Genomic DNA, 11,030 nt, shown 5'->3' with positions numbered 1-11,030 from the left:
TCAACCAAGATACCCAAATATTTATAGGAATCAACAAACTCAATGGGGACACCATTTGAGGATAAAATCGGAGGAAGAACTGCTGGGACCAACTTCCTATTTGAAAAAAGCATCCCTTTGGTTTTTTCGGCATTTAGGACAAGTTTGAGGCGGAACAAATCAGTCTGGATGTAGTTAAATGCAGATTTCAAAAGCTGGAAAGCCTTAGCAACTGTTTTAGCTCGACAATAAACAACTGTGTTGTTAGCATAGAAATGAATGGATGCATTAGGGATGTTTTTACCTACATTATGTATGTAGATTGTAAAGAGGGTGGGTCCTAAGACTGAGCCTTGTGATACACCATTGTTGACTGTTAAATAACTGGAGGAAGTACCATTATGTTATGTAGGAATATTGCCTGTGCACTGTGAGCAGTTGTTAGATGATGTAAACCCCATCCTAAACATTCACTGACCTGTATAATGTACTCTATAAAGAACTTTATACTGTATTAATTGTAAGTTGGAGATTCTAGTCAATTTAAATGTTTTTAAACATATTTGAGACCAGGTGTTTTGGTCAAAATTGATTGATAAATCTGACTCCCATTTTGCAACAGGTAGCATTATGGAGTCATTGATTCTAGACATTTTTTTGTATATTTTAGATAATAATTTGGGGGATTTAAGATTAAGGAACTCTAACACACATATTGGTGTTTCTAACAAAGTTTTATTAAACTTAAATTTCTTTTTTATGATAGACGTAATTTGTTGATATTCTAAGAAGTATTTATTTTCAATGTCAAATTGTATTATTAAATTATTAAATGAAATAAAGTCTACACCTTCATATATGTGTTCCAGACGTTCAACTCCCTTGACTCTCCAACCTGGGAAATTTAACATATTATTTTCTTGTAGGATGTCAGGATTGTTCCAGATGGGTGTATGTCTACAGGGGGTAGTGAAGATTTTGTCATTTTCAAATACTCCCACCATGCTGTCAGAGAAGAGCTAATACTGATGCTTTTAAAGCAAACATGTCTTTTTATATTTGTGCTAATAAACGGTAGATCTGAAATCTTAATATTATTGCATAAAGTTTGTTCTATGTCTATCCAAATTTCATCTAATGTATTCGGATTTAACCACTTTGAGATATATTGTAACCTATTGGCTAAATAGTAGTGATAGAAGTTGGGAAGTTCGAATCCTCCGGTATCTTTAGATTTCTGTAAAGCTAATACGTGGAGTTTTGTTTTTCCAAAGGAATTTAGATATCAAAGAGTCCAGTGACTTAAACCATTCAGTCGAAGGTTTATTTGGAATCATTGAGAATAAATAGTTTACTCTCGGCAGGACCATCATTTTTACTGAGGCAACTCTTCCCATACGTGATATGGGCAGAGATTTCCATCTAGTAAGATCATCTTCAATGTTCTTTAAAATTGGGATATGATTCAATTTTATTAAGTCTTCCAATCTAGGAGAAATATTAATGCCCAAGTATGTAATGTTACCTGATTGTAGTCGTTCATTGAGAGAAGTATTAAACACGCAGTTTATTGGAAGAGCTGTAGATTTTGACTAATTTATAGAATAATCAGAAACTTTTGAGAACGAGTTTATTAATTCGATAACATTAGATATTGAGTTTTCTGTGTTCTGAAGAAAAAGTAAAACATTGTCAGCATAAAGACTAATTTTATGTTCTATATTTCTACACAGTATACCTTTAATATCAGCAGTTTGTCTTATTGCTGCTGCTACAGGTTCAATAAAAATAGCAAATAGCGCAGGTGAAAGTGGACATCCCTGCCTGGTCCCCCTCTGTAAACAGAAGCTTGAAGATATTTGATTATTTGTCCTGACACATGCTCTTGGTGAGTTATATAATATTTTTAACCAATGAATGAAATGGTCCCCAAAACCAAATTTACCCAAGGTAGCAAATAAAATTTTCCAGTTTACCCTATCAAATGCTTTTTCTGCGTCCAAAGACAAAATAGCTGTTTCAATATTTTTACTATATGAATACTCTATTAAGTTATATAATCTGCATGTGTTTGTGGTTGAGTGTCTTCCTTTTATGAATCCAGTTTGGTCAGGATGAATAATGAGAGCAATTATTTTCTCTAATCTTTTAGAGAGGACTTTACTAATTATTTTAACATCCACATTAATAAGAGAGATGGGGCAATAACTGGTAGGTAGTACTGGGTCTTTGCCTGGTTTTAATAGTAGACTAATGTTGGCTGAATTCATATGTGTTGGAAACTTGCCATTTTCTTCTGACTCATGTAGCATTCTGTGAAATATTGGTTCCAGGATGTTCCAGAACTCTTTATAAAATTCTGCTGGATATCCATCTGGGCCTGGAGATTTCTTATTAGGCATGTTTTTAATGGCTTCATGGAGCTCATCTGATGTTAATGGTGAGTCTAGTTCTGAAGATTGACTACTGTCTAGTTTTTGAAGTATTACTCTCTCCAAGAATTGATTAATATCTTCATCTGTTGGATTTATTTGTGGAGTGTATAAAGTTTTATAGAAATCTCTGAAAACACTATTTACTTTTTCCTCGTCATAAGTTATGTTACCATTTGTGTCTTTAATACCATATATAGACGTTTTTTCTTTATTTAATTTGAGTTGATTAGCTAAAAAGCTACCTGATTTATTACTGTGTTCAAAATGTTCTAAGCGAAGTCTTTGTACCAAGAATTTGTTTTTTTTGTCAATACATTCATTTAGTTCTTATTTTATCTTACAAAGTTTTTTCTGTTTCCTCTCCTTGTAAACTTTCTAATAATTTGATAGATTTCTCTAATTCCTCAATACGTTTATTTTCTTTTTTCTTTTTGTTTGTTGCGTAGGATATTATTTTCCCTCTCATAACTGTTTTCCCAGCCTCCCAGAGTGTACACGCTGATGTACCTGGCAAGTCATTAAACTCTAAATACGATGTCCATTCATTTTTAAAGTATTGTATAAATTATTCGTCCATAAGCAGTGAGGTATTTAATCTCCAGTTTATACTTTTTGGGATTTCTTTCTTATTATCTAAATTTAAAGTAACTGGTGCATGATCGCTGACAGCAATAGGGTGTATCTTAGTGTCTGAAATGTTGGTCAGCAATGAGTTGATTATTATAAAATAATCCAAACGAGAGTAAGAGTGATGCACATGGGAAAAGAAAGAATACTCTTTACTATTAGGGTGAAGAGACCGCCATGCATCGCAGAGTCCATAATCACTCATGTACTGTTTAACTACATTTATGGATTGCCAACTGCGTTGAGCTCCTACTGCATTCAGCCTGTCTATTTACTAAAACATACAGGACTTGTTGGTTGGTGACTGCACCACAGGTGCAAGTGGGGCGTGATGGTGCAATGAGCTGTTGCTGAGAACTAGGAAGAAACTGTGCGTGAGTATTATGATAAAACTTTGGTAAGTTCGTATTTATTTAAATAAAAACTGTTTAATTAAATATAAGATCATTAAGAAAGTCCTAAATATTACTAACAAACTTTTTTGATTCAATCAAACAAACTGGACGACGAGACCTTGGAAAGCCTGGAATTGTTTGTTGACGAGTGTTTTTACAGCTTGGTCATGGGTAAACCTAAAGATTCATCCAGTGCTGCTAGCGATTCAGCTAACATCCCCACTGCTAAGCGGCATCGACAGGGAAGCTCAGACAGCGTTACGGCACCGTCTCCTGATAATACAGGCTTAAAGGAGATATTAGAGTCAATTGACCAGAAGCTAACCAGCTTAGATGCCCGACTATCATTAGTGGAGATGCTGCATAAAGAGTTTCAAGGCCTCAGGGAGTCTTTAGAATTCAGCCAACAACAGGTAGCATTACTTGCTAGTGAAAATCAGGAGCTGAGAGGAACGGTAAAACAACTCACCGAGGAGATGACGCTGCTATCCGGGGATAATAAAAAAATAAAAGAATCGATCCTGGATATCCAAGCCCGGAGCATGCGGGATAACCTCGTCTTCTCGGGAATCCCGGAGCGAGCGGACGAGGTCCCTGAGGCCTCCGTCCGTGACTTCATCCAGAACCAACTGAAGTTGCCGAGTGACGCGGTTAAATCCATCACTTTTCACAGAGTCCACCGCCTCGGAGGTAAGAAACCTGGAAGCAATCGGCCGCGGCCGATTGTAGCTAAGTTTGAGCATTATAAGCAGAAAGAACAAGTTAAAAGCCAAGGTAGGGAACTGCGTGACACGAACTTCAGCATGAACGACCAATTCCCTGCAGAAATTCTGAGTAGAAGGTGCGTCCTGTTCCCGATTAGGAAGAAAAATATAAACGAGGGCAGAAGAGCAACTGTGGCTGTTGACAAACTCTACATCAATGGTCAGCTGTTTAGAGATCCAGAGGTTACTCCCTGGCTCTATTAATAATATAAATAAGGTAAGTATGATCTTCAGTTGCTAATTTTACTTAAAATTTATTAGCAAGCATATATATTCATATTACTTACCAGATATATATGTAATTTTTCAGCACAGCTCGGTTGGTGGATTACACAGATGGTGGTGGTACACGGTGGCATGGCACTTAATATGGTAAGGGGGTTCTTGTTTTATTTTTTCTTCTTTCTTTTATCTTTACGTGTTTATTGTGTTTATTATCATTTCACTTTCTTTTTTTGTCTCTATTTTTCTGACTCAACAATTATTAGCACACAGGCACAAAGGCTTATATATATATATCCATATACATACATACAAATACCTCATAAAGGAATACATCCATGATTTACCTTCAAAAACAGCACTTAGTTTATCTATAAATCATAAATAATCAATCATTAAGGATTATGTTATTGTCTGGGTGTTTTATTGTTTTTGATATTTGTGATAATGGGTGTGGTTTAATTATATTCTCACAAGCACAAGTATGGGCATCTTAAGGTTTGTCACGTGGAATATTAATGGAGCCGGTAGCCAACATAAAAAAATAGAATCTTTAGCCAGATTAAAAGATTAAAGGCAGATGTTGTATTACTCCAAGAAATTCATAAATTACCGTCAACTGTGGATGAGCTAAAATCTCCTGAGTTTCCTCATGTATTCTCAGCCTGCTATAACTCAAGACAGAGAGGAGTAGCAATATTAATACATAAAAATGTGAACTTCACAATATTAGACACAGTTATGGACCCGCAAGGTAGATATATAATATTAAAATTATCCATACTCAGTCAAAAATATTGTATTGTTAGCTTATATGGGCCAAATGTGGACGATGCTGCTTTTTTTCATGATCTCTTCATGATCTCTTCTCTACTCTATCAAATCACATGGATTGCTCGCTGGTACTGGGAGGTGATCTTAACTTTGGTTAAGATCAGACTTCTTAAGTAAAGGTTTAATTACAGCAACCTTAAAGCGCTGTGGTACATAACCATCCATTAAAGACAAATTAAGTAGATCCAAAATGTGGACATTAATTAGGGGAAATACCTCTTTAAACAGTCTGGTTGGGATGGGATCTAGCAGACATGTGGATGGTTTGGATGAGGTTATTATTTTTGACAATTCAGAGAGCTCAACAGGACAAAAACTGTCCAAACATAAATCAGGCTCTAGTGAAATTTTTAAAGTTGCCTCATTTGACAGGGGACTAGAGATAGTAGAAGGAAGGATGGTTTGAATTTTCTCTCTAATTGAAATAATTTTATTTATAAAGAATCTCATGAAGTCATCACTACTTATAGTTGTAGGGATACATGGTTCAACAGAAATGGGACTTTTAATTAGTCTAGCAATAGTACTTAACAGAAACCTAGGGTTATTTTTATTCTCTATTAAAGATGAGTAATATAAAGTTCTAGCGTTACGGAGAGCTTTTTTATGTGTTACCAGACTTTCTTTCCAAGTTAAATAAAATTCTTCAACATTAGTAGAGCGCCATTTTCTCTCCTGGTTTCTAGATGACTGCTTTAAAGTACGTAACTCAGAATTGAACCAAGGAGCCAGTTTCCTCTGATTGATTATTTTCTTTTTCAGTGGAGCAATTTTATCAAGTGAAGTTTGCATTGAAGTTGTAAGATGATCAACTAGATGATCTAAGTCACTGTTCTCTGATGCATTGCTCTGCAAGACAGAGGAAAACATTGATGGAAGAGATTGTTTAAATTTGGTTACAGCATTTTCTGATAAGCACCTGCTGAGATGAAATTTACTCTCAGTGACTGTGTAGTCATTTAATGTAAACTCAAAGGTTATTAAAAAATGGTCGGACAGAATAGGATTTTGAGGAATTATTACCAAGTCCTTAATCTCTACACCATAGGTCAGAACTAAATCAAGAGTGTGATGATAAGAATGAGTAGATGTGCAGACGTTTTGGGTAAAACCAAATGAGTCTATTAAATTATTAAAGGCTATGCTTAAGCTATCACTCTCAACATCTACATGAATATTGAAATCACCCATTATGATGATTTTATCAGTATTTAATAGTAAGTCAGTTAATAATTCTGAGAATTCAGACAAAAACTGAGAGTAAGCACCTGGTGGACGATATATAACAACTAGTAAAAGTGGCTTTTCTGATTTCCATTTTGGATGAGAAAGACTGAGGGACAGCGATTCAAAAGAATCATAACTAATAACTGGTTTGGCATTCGTCAATAATCCTGACTGAAAAATAGAAGCTACTCCTCCACCCCGGCCAGTTGTTCTAGGAACATGAAAATTTAAATAATTAACAAGAGTGGATTAATTTATACTAACAAAATCCTCCTGTTGTAGCCAAGTTTCTGTCAGACAGAATAAATTAATATGATGATCAGTTATCAGTTCATTAACTAACAGGGATTTAGAGGAAAGAGATCTGATGTTCAATAATCCACATTTAATGATTTTATGATTTTGCTCTGGTAAAGTAACTGTGTTTATTTTAATCAGATTTTTATGGTTTATATTTTTAGAGCTGATTTTTTGTTTATTTAATTTGAGCCGTGGACGAGTTGACACTGTTTCAATGGGGGTGTGGGTGGGTAACAGAGGAGAAGCAGCAGAGAGGTGTGGAGGACTACAACTCTGCTTCCTTGACTGGACCCTGGGTTGTCAATAATTTGGGGGATAAAGAAAATCAGCCATATTTCTAGAAAGAAGAGCGGCTCCGTCCAAAGTGGGATGGATGCCATTTCTCCGCATCAGACCAGGTTTTCCCCAGAAAGGACTCCAGTTATCTATGTAGCCCACGTCGTTGTCAGAACTCCACCTGGACACCCAGCGGTTAAACGACGACATACGACTAAACATGTCATCGCTGGTCAGGTTGGGGAGGGGGCCGGAGAAAACTACGGAGTCTGACAGGGTTTTAACAAAGTCACACACCAAAGCAACATTAATTTTAGTGACCTCTGATTGGCGTAACCGGGTGTCATTACCGCCGACGTGAATAACAATCTTACTGTATTTAACCTTAGCCTTAGTCAGCAGTTTCAAATAAGATTCTATGTCACCCGCTCTGGCCCCCGGAATACATTTGACTATGGCCGCTGGAGTACCTAAAGCCACATTTTGGACTATGGAGCTTCAAATAACCAGGGTCTGTTTCTCAGCGGGTGTGTCACTGAGCGAGGAAAATCTATTAGAAACGCGAACGGGTCGGTGGTGAACTGGGGGCTTAGCCTCAGCACTACGCTTGCTCCGGACTGTCACCCAGCTGGCCTGGGGTCCTGGCTGCTCGGGATATGCTGGAGGACCGCTAACGGGAGCTAGCCTCTGTGGTTCCGCGCTGTCTAAGGGGACCTGGCTAGCTACTGGTTTTTCTACAGCGCGGAGCCGAGCTTCCAGTTTAGACAGCCTCTCCTCCAAAGCTACCATAAGACTACATTTGTTACATGTATCATTACCACTAAAGGAGGCAGAGGAGTAACTAAACATCTGACACACGGAGCAAGAGAAAACAGAGGAAGCAGGGAGAGAAGCAGCAGCCATGCTAAGCTAACGCTAGCAGGAGCTAGCAGAGCCAATACACCAATAAAAACCGAGAAGTGTTGAAAGATAAGAGGTGTTTTAAGCACTATCCAACAGTAGAAAAACAACTGTACTAACTGTGTTTGTGAACTAGAATGAAAAACTGTGCAAAAGACAGATAAATCCAGAAAACAGACGACTGGAGCAAACAATTCACTCGAGCTACCGACAGACAAACAGGAAATGACACAATACGTCTCACCACGAACGTGCAATGTCACACCACAGGGAGGAGCACAGCCAGGAGAACACCATGCTAAGCACCTGCTAATATGATTTGAACCCCCAACTTTGGCATTGGAGGACGACTGCTCTAACCATTCAGACAAAGCTGCCCCAATTATTAAAGGCCTGATCATTATTAAGATTGAGAATTTATATAATTTCAGCTATCACAATTACACCCTCATCCTCCACTCCCTCTTTCTCAGGCTTTTCCTCAGACTACATGGTGACCCCATCATCTCCACAGTCTTCCTCTGTTGACTACAAAGAACATTACTAGAATTTAGATTTCAGATTTTAATAGCAGAAAAGGACAGTTGTGCATGAATGACATTTCACCTGCTCAATCAGCTTTCTCTGGATCTGCTCCCGGACACATCATCCATCTTCTGTTTAAAGCACAGGTCGGCTCTATAGTTACAATGGATTTCTCCACCTTATACCAAGATGGGATTAACTTATTTGACAAGTGGTCCATGGTAAGTGGTGTGTACTTGGGTTGATGGTTTTCACCATGTCCCTACATACATATTAACAAACATGTTTGGAGTGGTGGCGCAGAGGTTAAAGAGGTGGGCCTGTGATCCGAAGATCCCCAATTCACGCCCCAGCCCCGACAACATCAAAATTGTGGGTGGAGTAGGTGAAGCACCCACACTTACCCCATCCTCATTCGCCCCACTCTGGGCTCATTAGCAAGGCCCTTAACCCCCACCATCTGCTCCCTAAACAGGTCTCTCTTGAAAATGAGTTCTCGTGGCTCAATGAGACTACCTGTATAAATAAAGGTTAAATGAAATGTAATGTCACTGTCACTGTAACATTAGCTTAGGATGGACTACTAATTAGCTTAGCTCTATTGTTATTGCCAAACTAACCAAGTAAATGGTAAATGGACTGTACTTATATAGCGCCTTTCTATCTAATCAAGATAATCAAAGCGCTTTACACTACAATCTGTGCCTCATTTACCTCTAACCGCTCAGCTACAGCCGCCCTAAGGACTTCTTCAATCTGAGGAGCCACCAAACAAACTGATTCCCACAAACTTGAACTTTGGTCTTCATTTCTTTCTCTTTTTTTTTCTGCCAGGTCCCAGTTGAAACACGCTGCTGACAGTTAGAGATCCTGACATCAAACTGGAGGTTTGTCTGAATGAGACAAGGCCTCATTTCAAGTAAAAACCAACCTATGACTTTTCTTCACTGGGTGTTGCTGAACACCCTGTAATAATCCCCCTCACTGACAACTGACAACTTACAGTTTTTCCTTTGATTCGCCTCATCTCCTCCCGTTCTCTTACTTCATGTTACCTCACATGGTCCTGAGTAATGAAAGTGGGAGTGGTCACAGCAGGGTGGTGTATCTGTACTATGTAAGAGTAAGTGATTCAGGCTCATGCTGAATGCTCAAATACCAACCCTCTGAGCAATTTCAGTGAGTGTCTCAGCTCTGTGAGGCTTAGTATGCGGGTGCAATGAATCGTGGGCACAACAGGCCAGTGTAGACTTATATGTCTATAATTTGCTCTCTTCTTATGCATTCATGAAATATGCATAACTCTCTATCCTTGCTGGAATCCCTGCTGGATGAGGTGTCATGGTTAAAACATATCCACATTTGACCAAATACTTTAATTTGTTTGATCAGGCAGGTATTCATTTCCAACATGGCACACATATTGTCTTGTGGAAGGGAAAGCAGAGAGCAGTAGTCTGGTAAAATGTGTCTTCTCAGTTTTTACCCATATTTCACATCTGCTAGTTGATTAAACGGTTCAGCAGCTTTACAAATGATCTCAGAAATATATAACTTTTTATTAATAGACTCCTTCATTGTGGTCTGAAGAGAGAACTGTATCTTTTGAAGTGAGAATGGTGAATAGCCAACTTCCTGACTCAGTTTTTAAATATAATTAAATTGCCAATTAACTGTACTGTCTGAGGAGGCAACATGTTTAGAATTGATGGATCCCATTTGCTCCTCTTCCTCACTCTAAATGAGACTGTAAGCCAAGTGGAATCTACTGAGGATGACCTTCAGCTACTAATCTGTTAATTAACTTTGAATCAGACTTTCATGATGAGATATTTACCTGCACATGTTAAACTAAATATTTGCAGATTGCTTTATAAAGCACAAATAAAAATGAGCAGATCTGTGTGCCTGATTGTACAGATATTATCAGATCGAAGAATAACTGTCATGAAGAGCTACTCTACCCATCTTCTTCATTTGTTCCTCCATCTTTCCAAGTACAAGTTTCCTCTTACTCTTTTGTACATTGTATCACTGAAACAATAAAAATAAGAGCATTAAACTAAATAGTGTTTCCCATCTCAGATGTTTTGCAAAATGTAAATCAAAACAGAATGCAATGACTTGAATCTTGTGAGCTTATATTTTATTCACAACAAAACAGTAAAAAAATAAAATCAAATGTCGGACTAAGAAAATGTAACGTCTTTGGATTTTTTTAATTTTATTTTATGGATGGATGGATGGATGGATGGATAATAGTATGAATATAATTATTACTATAATCACTACTAATTTGTAATTATTTGACAGAACTTTACTTCAGAGAAAATCCATCCATCCATTATCTTTACCTGTTTCTTCCTTTTTGGGTCATGGGGTCACTGGTGCCCAAATCCAGCTATCACTGTGTGAGAGGCGGAGGACACGCTGGACAGGTCTCCATTCTATCACTGGGACACATAGACACAAACACCCATTCACTCTCTCACTCTCCCCTAAAGATGAAGAAGAAGACGAAGGAGATGGTCAGGAACAAAGTCCAT

This window comes from Nematolebias whitei, chromosome 19 (genome assembly GCF_014905685.2).
Source record: "Nematolebias whitei isolate Nwh7 chromosome 19, NemWhi1, whole genome shotgun sequence".
NCBI lineage: Eukaryota > Metazoa > Chordata > Actinopteri > Cyprinodontiformes > Rivulidae > Nematolebias > Nematolebias whitei.
The sequence above is the reverse complement of the archived record's forward strand: the minus strand, read 5'-3'. Positions refer to the sequence as shown.